Source organism: Lissotriton vulgaris, chromosome 3_1 (assembly GCF_964263255.1).
Source record: "Lissotriton vulgaris chromosome 3_1, aLisVul1.2, whole genome shotgun sequence".
Classification (NCBI taxonomy): domain Eukaryota; kingdom Metazoa; phylum Chordata; class Amphibia; order Caudata; family Salamandridae; genus Lissotriton; species Lissotriton vulgaris.
In genome coordinates this window covers 1,525,837,711-1,525,853,964 of record NC_141689.1, presented here as the reverse complement: position 1 = coordinate 1,525,853,964, position 16,254 = coordinate 1,525,837,711, and positions in this window count along the sequence as shown.

The following is a 16,254-nucleotide window of genomic DNA, read 5'->3' as shown; positions in this document are numbered from 1 at the left end:
TCTTTAGATAACTGCTGTTCGTACTTATTTTCAGTGCCAGGTGCTTGTCCGCACTTTACAATCAGCGCGAACGGCACCATGCAAAGCGCAAGCGGGTACTGCTTCCTTTCTGCCACTCTTAATGCTAACGGACGGTTTCTCAACACGAGCAGTCGCGGGCATACACGACCACTCACAATGAGAAATCTGACCGCCTGCATTGAGAAATCTCAGCAGGAGGTATATTTTCCACGCTTGTGCTTGCCAACTTGATGTTGACGATCGCAAACAAGGAGAAATCTCACTGGGAGGTGGATTTTCCATGCTCGCTCTTGCCAACTTGACGTTGATGAACGCGAGCGAGGGTAAAAGCCGCTCCACAGAGTTTTTCGGAACGCCGCATAACGCGGAGTGCGGAAAACTCCATAAACTCTGTGAGCGGAGTTCACCGCCCAGACTTAGTCATACGTAACACAGGAATACTTTGCACAAATGTAAAAAAAAACACATCTTTGTTGTATCTATTTGTAATCATTAAAACAATCAGATCCCAACATAGTGCCTGATTGTGAGTATAGGTGGTATTTATCGCACATGATACCACCCGGTATGTTCTCTATCAAGTGAGATACATCCCAGCTATTACGAGTTGTTGGGGAATAAAAAGCAGATTTTGGTACTTAACGTACCAAAATCTGCATGATACGGTAAATATTGTGTGGTTTTTCCCTGTTGACCAGCGGTGAGGAGCCTCGCCCCACTGCTTTCAGAGTAGTGCACAGGAAAAGTTAAATGATAATAATGTAACGTTATTATCATTTCATTTTTCCGTTCCTAAGTGTGAGGAGGGGTGGGGCTGGCCAGAGCAGGCAGAGGAGAGGTGAGCACACTCTAAGTTTGCATGACTACTTGGCCGGCCGTCTTGGCCCGGCCAAACAGTCACGTGCACTTTGCATATTCCCAACTGAGCTGTAATACACAGCCTGGTGGGGAACATGCACGGGCTCCCTGTCCCCGTCTGAGCACTGATCCACTGCACTCAGACCAATCCCAACGCTGCATTGCAGCGTTGTTATTGGCTTAGGGAAGACTGGGAGCCCGGGTGCTTCCTGCGACGGAGGAGAGGCGGCGTAGAGGCGGTGGCATGCGACATGATCAGCAGGTAAGTTTTCATTTTTTTCTTTCTTTTTTCTTGTCAAGCCGCCCACATCCCACCTTTCCCCCGCCACTGTTCCCTACAAGCTACCACTGCTGTTAACGTTCAGCAGGCAGTAATAATGAGTAATTCCAACCTGTGCATAAACAGGGGTTTGCGCACAGGTCTGAATTAACCACCCAACTCGTAATCAGTGTCAAGCTGGCCTGTGTAAAAGAAGGCAAATACAGCTCAGTTAACCCCTTCCATGCTGATGACGAACCCCAGCCGTCATGCACTACGGTGCTCGTGTGCTGATTACGGCTGGGGTTCGTCACGGCCCGCCCCTGTTCGTGTTGTTTACAGCACACCAGGGCAATCGCGGCCGCATGGAAAGGGTTAATACATGTGATAACAATTTGGCCACTTTACCCCCCAAACGTGATTTTTTGTTTTAATACATTCTTTGGGTTTCGGTGCTCAGTAAAACCAATCAGAATTCTAGTGCCACACTGCATATTTATATTTCATATATGATGTAGGTCAAATTTAAGTTGTCCCTGGAATGGTGCCCCAACTGGTCATGAGCAGTGTTCCCTTGCATCTGCCACTTTGCACAAAACGAGTGGGACACGTTGTCAACAACTTACCTGTCTCTCCCCACCTTCACAGGTTATTCCAAATGGACAGGGAGGTTTGAGGGCCTGGTGCAACTCACATTGAGCTGTGTAAATTTGTAAAAGTGTCTGCTCCTGTCCTGTGCCAGAGGTGGGATCCGAGACACACTCCTATACTGACAAACTACAGTGAAGGACGTGGACTTTGATTCATCAAAATGCAAGATTTTATAGAAGTGGCCTCACAGACATGTCACTCAGAAAAAAACCCTGGTCCCATCCCTACCCCTTCAATGCCTCCTATTTGCTTCTGAAGGGCAATGAAAAAGGCAAAGAGTGAAACTAAGGGTTAGCAAGGACAGAGCATGAGGCATCAAAGGGTACGCCAGAGGTAGCACTGATCTCATTGGCTATCCCTAGTTTAAGCCGTTGGCCAGGAAGTGGCTCGAGAAGATGGAGTGCCTGGTACTTACCTCACCTGTTATTTCGTTTATCCCTAGCCCGATTGACATGGTGGCGACAGTTCTTCAGCCAATTACCGCGACTAGCGATCCAGCCAGAGGTAAAGGTAATTTTCATGGATACCAGATATGGCGAACTCTTGCCCCATCCCCTTGTTACCTATTGAGGTGTTAGGATGGGACATCAAATAGAAACCTGTAACAGAGCAGAACTGTATACACAGCAGTGCTATTGGGAACCTTCCATGTTTGCCTCCCATGCATAAGAATCCTTCCAGAGATTACCTGCACAACAAAATGAAGGCCCAAAACTTGGCACTCATTGGAAATGTTTGCAGCTGGATGCCAGCACACCCGGTAAAACTGAGCCTACCAGCCACCTCATGGCCTTGTGAACGTATCGTACAAGAATATTGAGGATTAAACATTGCCTGCCAAAAATATTTTGTCCTACATATTGTTTACAAGAAGATGGCCCCACCGGAGTTAATTATAGAAAATCTAAACTCAAAGGGATGATATTTTTGTAATTGAAATTTAGGAAACAATGTTTATGACATTCGATATTTTTATCAACAACATCCTGTGGTGTTACTCCTAACAGATATAAAATCAGGGCCACTGGAATTATGTAATTGTGTGGCCCCGGTGTTTTTGCATAGTGATGGATTTGCCGCATTTTCCATGTAATCATCTGCTGCATAATCTGCAGATTTAACAAAAAAAACATGTTTCTAGCTCAAACAGTTCAGAAGTTGATAAAAACTAAGCAACACTTGTGGCCGCTCAGTGGAAGGACCTTTGCAGAGGTTGTCTGACCACCTTTCTGTTGCTTAGTACTGCATTTTGGTGTTAGGCCAGCACTAATGATATGCAACATATGCCCAGACCGTGCTGACAAGTGTAAACATGAGAAAATAATGAACTAGTACTATAACAGAATCATTTGCCTTTCCTTGCTGCATAATTTAGTCAATCCTGCTGCGTAATTTGGCTCTCCCTTGCCGCATAATTCCAGTGGCCCTATATAAAATGAGACGTACGGTGTTGTAGGAGGCCACTGCTGAAGGAAAAAGGTGCATGGCTGCCGGAGGTGCTGCTTGAGAAGGCAAAACTCTGTGCCCCAAGACTTACAGCTTGGACCAGAACACTTTAGAAGAGTACAGAGTCAGAGATTACAGTCTAAACCAGAGTCCAGTGGAGGAGGATTGCGCCTGGAGTCACAGCCTGCACCAAAGTCTATACCACGAGTTACAGTCGCGACTGAAGACCACCAAGAGCTGATGGCATACCCAGCCAAGAGAAGACAGTCCTCAACAGTAGAACTGGATGACATCTTCCCCTACGGTGATCCAATGGATGGTTCATAGGGTGCCTCACATCTCTGTGAGTCAGAAATTCCACCCGTTAGAAAAGCAAAATCATAGACCCTAATGTATACAAGGCTGTTAAGGACAATGTGACAAAAGGGTCATAATTAGACTATTGTCCTTATGTTTATAGGCATGTAAGTGCATTTCCACCCATTGCAAGATGCCACCTGCATTAAATAGAATTGTACTGCATTTATTCGTCAGTTTATTCCCCCGGCTGTGGTGTTGGAATCCTTTGGTGTTTCGTTGGTAGAGAGAAGGCCAATCCTTTTGGTTGACAGGCAGGTTGCAGGCCCAGGAGGAAGTCAAGTGAGCATGTCTGGATGGACAGATCTCATACTGTGACTGGCTCAACATGCACACTTCAGGCCTCTTGGCCCTGTGGTATGTAAAGGAGCACAGCATAGTTCCTTAGTCTCCTTTGAAGCACTAGGTTCACCTACCCCAACCAATCCTTGGGTTGTTTCCAAGCTATTTATTGTTATAAGCAGCATAGGAGCAACGCATGGGTTGGTTCTGGTCACACAGACCTGCAGGTTGGCCTGTCCTCCAGACCGACATTCACAATGCGCTGATGACTAAGCTCTTAGAGAGCTAACAGCCAGATTCATCATTGAAAATTGCGCTCGCAAAGGGCCAGATTCTCAGAATCTGGCCCTTTGCGAGCGCAATTTTTGCATTTGGGATTCATCATCCCAAATGCAATAATCGCTATTAAAGAATTCGCACATTTGCGAGGAATTGCATTTAAGGAATCTCTATTTGAGATTCCTTAACTGCAATTCATGAACCATTTTAAAATTGCGAAATCGCAATTTTGGGCCGCTATTTACCGCAAGGTCAAACCTCATGGTTAATAGCGAAAACTTAGAAAAATGCATTTAAATGCATTTTTCTGAGTTGCATGTTACCCACACACATGTCCTTTGGACATGTGTGTGCGCAACACCAATGTAGATTACATTTCAGGGGTGCTACAGGGTGTCCTTTGGACACCCCTGCACCCTTGAAATCGGAATTTCAAAATGTGAATCACTAATAGTGATTCCACATTGATATGTCTTCCCATTCATTCCTATGGGCCTTTAGGCCCATAGGAATGAATGGGGAGTTATTCCTGCGATTAGCAATTAGCTAATCGCAAATAAGGAAGCTGTAGGAATCGCTAAATAAATTGCAATTTGGACATGAATCCAGTTTTGCGAGTCTGTAATAGCGATTCCTTAATAATCGCAATTACTGACTCGCAAAACGGGCCTTTGATGAATCTAGCTGCAAGAGGCAAGTTAAGGGTCATGTGTACCCTATATGTGGGCTAGATTATTTTTAAAGATGGAGCAAAAATAAAGGCTAGTTAATGAAGGGTAAAGCACACATTATGAACTCGTGCTTTGAAGGTGCTCTCATATGTGATAATGAATAAAAAAGAGGTTTGGTGAAATAAAGTATTACTCTTGAATCACACAATGTGGTCAGGCAAGAAAGCTGTGGTTGCTTCCTGTTTTAGTTTTTCACATTTTGCAATTCACCTAATAGATGGATATCTCTTTCTGACATCAAAGGTTAATGTTTTGTCCCTAATTCTTGGAGGATGAGATTAGAGTTTGGGTGACAGGTAGAATCCACGTTATTTGTAGCAGTTCTATATAGCACGAACATTGCACAAGGACACAAGAGAGCTTCACAACAGACATAGGCTATGTTACATATTTATTCGATCAGCACAGGAGGATTTGCTGGGATTCAGGGGCTTCTGATCCGATTCCCCATGTTGCATGAGCGGCAGCTGTAGCCACTAGGCTCTCTCAGAATGCTCCCCCTAAAACAATTTATAATTCAAAGTGTGAAAATCCACTGGCAAGCACCAATGTTTCCAGAAGCGAGACAAGCATGCATTTTCTGAGTTGCACTGATGATGCAGAGTTCTACAGGCCCGGTGCTTGCTCAGTACCCAGGCACTCCAGGAGGGTGTGTAGTGGCAGCATACAGCCTCAGCTCTGATAACTAGATTACAGCACAGACTTGTTCCAGGTGGACTGGTACTAACCTTGGATGTGGCATAACAGCCAGAGCTACTGACTTTGGATTTGGGGAACCAAGTTTGAGCCTCGACATTGGCTCAGCATCCTGTGATTCTGGGCAAATCCCATAATCTCGCAGTGCCTATCAAAAATGAATGTGTCCTTGTGTAACGTAACTGGTGCTCATGTAAAGTTCTCAAATGCCTTCGGGTTGAATTTGCGCTCTATAAAAAAATCTGCAAATAAAAAACTGTGGAACAGCAGATTGCTTCAGCATGTTAAAGAGTCCTATGTGTGTCTCGGAAGAGTTAGCTTATAGCCTGTTTGATATTCATGAGCAGAGGTGGGTGAGCCAACAAATGAAAAGGGAGAGGCAGCCAAGGGTCGGCTTTGGCTCTTAGAGCAAGGGAAAGAGCCGAGCTTTGAAAATGTTTGGTATATAAACATGATAACAAAATCACGTTACACCATGCTAAAGTGTCTTTAAAAAATGTATTTCTTTAACATGCGGAATTGTTTCGCCTTAGTACCTCAGATCATATCCCTGCATTGAGACGCGCTTGTTAAAATTAGAATTGCAATCATGAACTGAGAAACATTCATGCCTGTACCCTGGTGATAATTCTCTTAGACAAATCCCTGGGTTGAGACAAATCAATTGTAAAACGTTTTAGGCAAGTTGTACAATTCGAGAAAAGTTGCCAGTTCATTTGATATTTTACTCAGGCATCAAGTGCCTCAATCAAGTGTTAATACTTTAATATTCAGGCACAAAATTGTTATTTTCACTACCTTCTAGCACTCCGTTGCAGCACTGAGTTTGTACTGTGAAGCACTCGTCTTTGTATAAATATATTACTTCATGTTCTCGCCAATATATGGTTAACTCACTGGCCCTTATTTATGACGGCCTTGTGATGCATTTGTGCTGCCACTGCGTCACTTTTCGTGATGCAGCAGCGGCGTAAACAATGCACTATGTTGTGCCATATTAACAAGGTGACACATCTAGTCAGATGTGTCACCTTGTAAAGCCCTGTGCCACATTATATCTACATCAGGTATAATGTATGCAGGGTGGGCGTTACCACGTAAAAAAAGGGCCTTAGAAGTGTCGCAGTGAAGCCATGAGTGTAAGGGTAACGCAGTACCATAGGCACAGACTTACCCCATGTATTGCTGGAGTTGAGTCATGCTTGCAACACAACTCCAGCAATGTGTGACTTTTGCACCAACAGATAGGTGAGGATTCCTGACGTATCTGTCATTTCTTGCGACATGGAGTGCCGTACATTAAATATGGCGCATCTATCGTCTTGTAAGAAGGGCGCAGTGAAAACAGTTGCACCTCTGCTTTATCACAACAATGCAAGAGTTTTCGTAAATGAGGCCCAAGGTGACCAAACATGAAAATGTGTGCACTTTGCCTTCAATACAGGGGAACTTCTCTGTAGGCCGCCTCTGAAACAGAGAATATTTCTTAATAATCCATCCGACAGAATAAATGTATACAACTTTATTAAATTCCCAGATTCTGAAAAAATACAGGGCTACCCCAGTGCTGTGTAATTACCTAAATTAGTGGCATTTTATTAGCTACCTCAGAAGAATGAAAACATGAGCTGGTTCTGCGAGAATTTGCTCTTGTGACCTTCATGTCCCAAATAGATGGCTACAGTGAGCAATTAACTAACTGATCTTTCTTGTCGGCAGATTAGTGAGGGGTGCCCCTATTTACGTATTTAGCTTACTTATAAAGCGCACTAGCTCCAGTCGGCATTTAGGCGCTTCACATTTAACCAGAGCAATCCATAATACAAGGAACCATGGTAGTAGGCACGTCCTTCCTTGAAAGTGAGCGCGCGCCCCCTCCTTCTGAAAGGAATAAAAGCGCGGGACACCTGATTATCTGAGGCAGATACCTCGGTGAGTCAGTGGCTTGATGTAAGCGAACCCATCTGTCGGTGAACTCTTTCATCTATTTATAGACGCCGACAAAGGTGTCGGTCTCTGTATGGCTCAACTTGCCATATATTAGCCTCCTGACTCATCGTATTTCAAGGCAATATGATACAAGGCCCGACGGTCTGTGAATCACTGCAAAGGCGCCTGGCCGTGTTCATAAACACAGCCACTTCCGGGAGTGAGCGGGAGCTGCTGGTTGAGTGAAGGTGTTTGAAACTTTGGTTGGGGATTCTGCACTCTGTGTTGTTGGAAAAGGTCCATAGTATAGTTCCCTCCAGCTCTATCACTAGTGCACCAGCAAGAAACCTGGGGCCTCATTTATGAGGCCGTGCGTCACTTTTACGCCGCCGGTGCGTCACTTTTTGTGATGCACCAGCAGCGTAAAAAATGCGCCTTGTTGCACCATATTTACAAAGTGACGCATCTAGGTAGATGCGTCACTTTGTAAACCCCTGCGCTACATTATACCTACGCCAGGTATAATGTATGCAGGGGGGGAGTTCTGACGCAAGAAAGGGTCATAGAAGTGACGCAGTGAAATCTATGAGATTTCACTGCGCCACTTCTAGGACACAAATGCGTCAATTTCTAACGCCTGCCTCACAGCAGGCGTAAGACTGACGCAGGCCCTTTCACATGGGGCTTGTCCCATGTGAAAGGACACATTGCTGGAGTTGCGTCACTTTTGTGACACACTCCAGCAATGCGTCACTTTTGCGCCAAACAGATACGTCAGAAATACTGATGTATCTGTAACTCCTTGCGCCATGATGCGTCATACTGTAAATATGACGCATCATTGGTGTCGCAAGGAGTGCGCAGTGAAAAGTGACGCATCGCTATTTTCACGCAGCGATGCGTCGCTTTTCATAAATGAGGCCCCATGTTATCCTTACAAGAGCTGAAAATGTGCACCAGTGATGTATACACGGGGGCATATTTACCAGCCACTTGCGCCACTTTGGCGCCACTTTTCCCATGTTAAAAATGACGCAAAAGTGGTGCAATGGGCTTGTAAATCTGCCCCACAGTGTTTTGAGGCTCGTATAAAAAATGAAAGCTATATTTATGGAAAAGATGCCGTTTGTGCATCCAAAACCATAATGTCAACACTCCACTCTTCCCAATTAAAACAGATGGAGGGTAATAATGCATAGGTGGTCCTTGAGTGTGTTACGGGGTGATGGCAACCACTCAAAATCCAACATCGCACAGCTTCAAAACACTTGCAGCGTCCATACGTTACTGAAGACGATGTAGCAATTGCATACATTAATAAAACGTTCATTTTTATTTAAGTCATTGCAGCTTTTAGGAACTCACAGCAGCAGTTCCATTTTACACAATTCTTGCATTCCCTGATGATGCATGTTTTAGGCTTGGCACGGCCCTTCCTCATGGTCTCGCGGAGCTTCACCTGCTGCATTCCTGAGACACCTTTAGATACTTATGTTGATCATATGGTGGCAGTCACATTTCTGCATTCGAAATTGTTGCAGGTAATTTGTTCTGTTCTCAGTACAATGACATATAATCACTCCTCACATAAAAGCATTCACTCGGGCAATTTGAGATCCCATTTTAAATATTCATGTTTACGTTCACTTCTACTCTACTCAGTGTCCCAAAGCAGTTATTCAGATGGCTAATATGACATACCAAACAAAAGGAGATGATGGACGGAGCACTGAAACTTTTCAGACACTCACCTCTAGTCAAAGATCTAGGTTGGATCCATCATCGTTCTTTAGCTCACTTCGCCACCCCAGTTCAGACCCAGCCATATGCAAATCAGTCTTGACCCTGTTCCTTGTGGTAACAGTCCAGCCCGAACTGTCAAGCCAGGTCTTCCCTGGACCGTAAACAAGCATCCAGGGACCCGTTTCTGGGTAACACCCCTCATCAGCCAGGCTAGCTTAAATCTAGTGGCAAAGTGAACAAGGGATCCACCTCTGGACATACCCTACCAACTTAGGGGGAACAAAGCAAACACAAGGAGATGATGGACAGAGCGTTGGAACTTTTCAGACACTCACCCCCAGTCACATATCTGTGTTGAATCCATCATCGTTCTTTATCTCACTTTACCACCCCAGTTCAGACCCACCCATATGCAAATCAGTCTTGACCCTGTACCTCATGGGAACAGTCCAGCCCAAACTGCCAAGCCACTTATGAGCGTTCATCTGACACTATAAGAAACCACAGTCAGAGTCAGACTGGAAGATAAAATACGCCCGGGCACCAAAATAAAAGTTGCCCCCATTAGCAAAGAAGAGAGCTAAACCGCCATGGGAATCAACAGTAAAAGCCAGTCCACCTGGCCATAAAACCATGCTATAACTGCTAAAAAAAATCTGCCATCACACAGATCTGTCAGACCAGCCCATCAACCACAGCCTGATTGCCATATAGGCCAGTCCGACCGTGACCACAGTCAGCACAAAGAGAATTCAACATCTTTCTGGTTAGAGGTGGACAGGCATACCGTATTTCAAGTTCTACAATTGGGAAACATATGATGCTTCTGTTCAGTCCATCTCTACTCGGTTTGATGCTATCAGAGGAAACACTACTCTATTTCATCAACAGCAATGAGAACAAATCATATATCCAGTTACATTTGAGACTTTCAGTCTGTGTAGCGATTATCGTGGCACATTGACTTATAAGGATTTAACGAAAATATCACTATGCCCGTATTATCATGCTTTGCAAGGTGTCTTCAATGACTCGGCATGGCACGTATGGAAAACTGCATTTACACTTTATTTTTCATTTTCCCAACTTTTTTTTAGGTATTATTAATTATAATTCTAATTAATAGTGGTGTACATGAGGAGTTTGTCCCATCCTAGCTAAATTTTTAAAATATTTACAGATTAGAGATTTTATAAATGTCATTAGCATGGAAAATTATAGATGATGTTCTAATGCTATCATACTTAATGCCTTCCTTGGTGAGCCATGTAGCAAAAATGCTGCAATATTCTTTACTGTTCAGGGAGTTAAGGCCTTCCATGCAGTGAGCCAAACTGGGAAATGGCAAATTACACTGCAGATTCAATTTTAAGACATATTTAATTTGATGGAAAAATCAATAATTTCAATAATTTCAATGTACATCCTACTGAGGTCAGCAAGATAGAATACACAACCCTACAAAACAATATATTCACCACTACTATAACCCCACCTGTTATGTCACTGGAATTGTTGTAGTGATCCTCAGCGTACTTGTGGTTGTAATATGGATACAGTTGATATCCGCATTTTTGCAACATCCCTCTGATCATGGATTTGTGTGATGCGATTTTTGCAGAAATCTTGTGTATCCAAGGTGAGATATTATGCGCGTCTGCAGATCTGGCAAACTATGGGTCTCAGTTGATCTCCGTTGCAGTTACCGGAGTACATCTCAGCAGTGCACGCAACTGTAATCTCTCCATTAACCTTCTGACTGATTTATACATATTCAGGTTGTTTTTTTATTTTTCTCTTTCAATTATTCCGTTAGTTGGTGATAGTTTACTACTTCTTGAGCCCTTTATCCGTTTTTGGTATCTTTTATGATTTATATATGTGCATGCGTTCAGTTGGTTACTTCATGTGCGTTTTATTTACTTATTGTCTCGTTTATTCGCATTTTTTATTTGAATATGCTTGTCTCAATCACATCAATTAAAATCCATTAAAAAATCTTCACGAATAAAGTTGCATGCTAAATGTATTGAACAGAATCACCTCAATGCATTTTCTGGCATGAATAAGGTGGCCATGCCAAGTTGAGTAAAACCTTAGAGGAAAGAATAATTGTATTTTTAATGTTTTTCCAACAGAACTCAGGTCGTGGAAATGGGGCCAATTATGCTACTTCACTAAAACAAAAGCTTCTAAAATGGAACGTCAAAATTGTAGGGGCCATTCACTAAGGAATAAGTGTGATGCAGTTCCCTAGACTGCTCGTGAAACCACTCTTTTTTCAAATCAATGTTTCAAAGTCCCCGTTAGCTATATTTCCTACGTTTTTCCTAATGAAAAACAGATGCACTTCGATTTCTTGAAACCAAAGCTACAAGAACACAAACAAAGAAATAGGGATGGTGTAATTTTATTTCTGAAAAAAGTGCATAAGTCCATCAACACATTTTCCCGTCAGTGTGTTGGAATGTGGAGATAGAACATGACATTGGAATGCAACAGTGTGATTTGTGTATTTCCCTGATTGGGGACGGGACATGAAGTTAACGGGACTATGGGGCATATTATCAACAAAAAGCGATATTTATCGCTAAGTAGGGTTAGCAGCAGTTTTTTTTATCGCCGCGCATCACGGGATTTTATCGCTGAGATAACGTGCTATTAGCAACGTTTATCTCAAAAGCGGCAAAATCCGTGAACAGGGCCGGCTCTAGGCATGTGCAAGCTGTGCACCTGCACAGGGCCACCAAGGCAATATATATCCTTAATATATTAATCCTCTGAGGATGGATACATATTTGGTGGTGGCCCCTGGCAGGGATTTGGCGGCCCCCTGCTCTGTTCCGCTTCCTCACACCCTGACCCCCTCCCCTCTTTACTGGCCTGCGCGCTCCGCCCCGCCCGGACCCCCTCTTCCGGGCCCCCTACCTATGCTCCCTGCCCAGGGCCACCATGAGCCTAGAGCCGGCCCTGCCGTGAATATCGCTGAGAATACAGCGATATTCACGCATTATCGCTAACAGGGTCTTAGCCATTATATCCACCTCCCATTGGATAGCCATTATATCCACCTCCCATTGGATATAATGGCTAAGAACTGATCTGAGCAGGTGTTAGTTTTTAGAAATATTCGCGCTTAGCGTGAATATCTCCATCGCTACGCCTGTGTTGCTAATAGGCGATAGCGATGTTAGCGACTGCTTTCAGTCGCTAATAGGTTGGGTACGCCCACTTTGCCTGTCATTAGTGATAAATATCGCTGACATGCAAAGCGGGCCCCAAACCGCTCGCTGTCGCCTACAGCCTGTCGTTAACTGCTGTTAGCGACAGCTTGCTAATAGGGCGATAGTATTATCGCCGCTTAGCGGCCAAAAACGTCCGCTAAAGCGGCGAAAATTGCCTATCGCCCCCTTTGATAATATGCCCCTCTATACCTTCTCAGAAAGGGGTTTAGCCCTACTAATGTCAGAAGCATGGCTGACTGATATGCCTGTACATAAGAAGCAGATGGCAGTCAGAGCCATAAGCAAGTGGGTTCAAGGTGGATTCAGTGCACATTGTGCACATGATGCTGTAATGGTCTGTAACTGATTTGCTGACCTCCATGCTTGTATTGTCCCCTCTTCTCTCAAGAATATTAGGCTGATTAGCTGAATGGGAAGTACCTGGCTTTTCTGGTAAATCCAATTACAGAGGTGGGCACCCCACCTATACATATAAGAAACATCAAGCCTTGGTTGTCCTGCTATCTCCATTGACATGGAGGCTTCCTAACGATTGACCTGTACCGCGTTCACAGTATGGCACACTTCCTATATGGTTCTTGGGCTTGCATCGAATTGCTGTGTTTGGTGAGGGTTGGTTAGTGGATATTGATTTGTCCAAAGTATACTTAATTCATATTAGAGTGGTCACACAGAGGCTTCTCTAAATGTAGAACACACACTCTTCTGCAATGCTTCATTTTCTTCTACCAAAACCATGACTGGAGAGAACATAGACCATGAACAACATTGTACACTAAAAGCTACGCTGGAGCAACAATCGAAACAACTGATCTGTTTTGATGTCAACACATAATCTCACACGTGGATGCTGATTGCACATTGTTACTGAGCAGCCTGGGACTCTCATTTGTTCTTTTTCATAATGCCCTGATGTTTATCCTGACCACGGGAATGGGTAAAATCGGGATTTCTCCAAGTTTACTCCTCATTAAAAGCAAAGTGTGGCACTATGGACAGAGCTGTGGATGAAAGCGCTAAAGCGAACATTTGAGTAGGCACTCTGGTGTTTCCCCCGTGCGCTGCAGGGTACGGGGCTGCTTTCAGGGCTGTATGTGCTTCCATGATCTAACTCATAAATTGCTTGGCTAATACATTTGAGTAAGTATGTTATAATTTGAATCATTTGGACCCATTTTTGTACTTTTTTTGGTTGTGGTAACACCCCTTGCGCACACACAGACACACACACACGCACTCACATCCCATAGAGAAAGGCGACCGTGCTTCACCACACTCACTCGTGTAAAGCAATATATTGTTTGATATTGTATTGTAATTACATTTATATAGGGCTTACTACCCCTAGCGGGGCATTGAAGTGCTTTACAGCGGGCAGCAGACTGCTCCAGAAACAGGGTTTGTGCTTAATCCAGTGGGTTTTGTTGGTTATTGGGATTAATCCTGTGCTCTCTGATAGGCCACTGCATGCATTTTCTGCAGAGTCCTTGTATTGGATTAAATTAGCAGTAGTTAGGCTGGCCAATAGTGGAGGCTATGTGAGTTCATGAAGATGGTGGGTGTATTTAGTAAATGAGCTAGAGGAGATTAGGTATTGCCAGTTTGCAGGGTACCATTCAAAGGACAGGTTGCAGGCTTGGCTTGAACATTTTTGCCAGGGTTGCGTTTTGTTCAACGCCAGGATTGGTAGGTGTTGTATGTGCATATAGTAGTCTGGTGTTTGGAGGACCTAACAGCCTTCCCAGAAGCTTTACCACAACATTCCATCACCAGAGATTGTAGCAGGATCCTCACAAAAGAATTTGCTTTAGCAGGGAAGGCAAAACCTTTGCAATAATGATGTTTAGCACGACTCTAGTAATGCCTTCCCAGCTTTGCTCAAGTCAGAGTACATCAAACTAATGGCAAGAAATACAAAGGCCAGGCTACAGCTAATAAAAGCATGTAAATTCTGCATTCTCAAAAGGTACCTTAGAGTTGTCGGAGGTGATCTGCATGTGAACCAGCCTTTACTGCATTATATGCCGAGGTCTGGAGGACACCAACCTTTCACCAAACTTGTTAGGAGGTGCACTTTTCAAGGTGGATCTTCAAGAAACCACGAAGAGGGTTGGAAAGATGTTAATTAATATGTATGGGCTATGTACACAATCCCCTTCACAATGTTCCTTACGTGTGACAGTTAAACTGAGATTAACACTTTTTGTATTTGTTCAACCTTACAACTTCCTGGTTCTCAAGTTCCAACCACTAAGCGAGAGCAATGTGACCAAGTGTGCCCCAGGGAAATGTTTATGCATGCCACTTAGTGCAAATTAGTCCCAGCCTCAAAGACTTCTCTACGGGTGCAAATATTTAGCAAACACTCTTAATTACAATTGAAGGAGATATTCATGCATTAGGAATGGGAACATATGTATTTAAGTCAACTGCTACTTACAGAGATTTTAATGAAAATCCTTCTCTTTCCTTTGAAGGAGCCATCCAGTGAAGGATGTCACAGTACATCTCAAAATCCAAGCAGACATCTTCAAACTAAGCAATATTCCAGAATGCCTACTTTTGTTGTTAACAATGCCGACTGGGTAAAGAGAATTGTTTCCCTATACTGGATGGGCCTTGCAATGAAATCTTAGATTTTCTTTGCTCTAAAATTCTTCAGAAATCACAATTAGCTGTAAATTGGATTAACCTTCGAAAGACAAATCGTCATGACCTTTGACTGATTTTTTTGTCTTATTCTGATATTACTGGTCTCCAACTCGATGCTTCAAAAGACTTCAATCGGCTAAGAGTATATTTCTGAACAGCATCCAGTTGCAAGCTTGTGAATTCTGGCCTACAAATGTTGAAAGTGCCTATCTTCTTTCAGCCTTGCATGATGGTCAGAGGCTAAATACAAAGTGAGCTGTCCTCAATATCGCACCTGACATGTGCAGGACTGAAAGGACGATTGCCCTACCTCCATACCCAAGTCAGACCAAGCAGAGACTAGACCCAGATGGCCTAGCGATTGGGCAGATGCCAGAATAGGAAGGTGCCAAGACACCCCAGATAAACCCGCTTTTCACTGGGCCTCCCTTAATATTAGGGGGGGGGAAATACAGAGGCCTGCCACTGCAGCCCCAACCTCAAATACAAAGGTAGATGGTAGCAGCTCACTGCAGGCATGGACAAGGCCAGGTGAAACTTGGCAACTTGGGTTCCCTCCAACTCCGGGAATCCTATTGGGGGGGAAGAGGTGGTACTCAGGTAGGAGTGAGCCCCCAGGAGCCCTGAGCAGTGGGCAGGCAAAATCAGGCATGGTTATTGTTCCTTCTACGTGCTTTTTTATACAATTAGACATTCATTTTATTTACAAATTCAACTGACTCTTCTCATTGCAGGTTTAATGTTTGTTTTCTTCTGCTTATTAACACACAAAGCTGCCCTAACATTCTTGCATAATGTCTGTAGCTTTTGTTCTCCAGTTTATAGTTGTCGTCACATGAGCTACAATCATGATCATTTTTTGCACTTATCAAAGTTTTCCAAATTATCTCTGGCCCCACAGAGTATAGCTGATTGTTGCATATTTTTGAAATGCATCCGTTTATTTGGGTTATCCAAGGCTTGCCGTATTGTATCACTGCATTATCAGCATGCACACACATTGTGTTCTCTTTGTTATTCACCCATTCTTAAATCTAATTTCACATTACACCCACTGTAGTTATTCCTTTCTTTATGCACTGGTCAGTCCTGAAGCCTCCAGGCT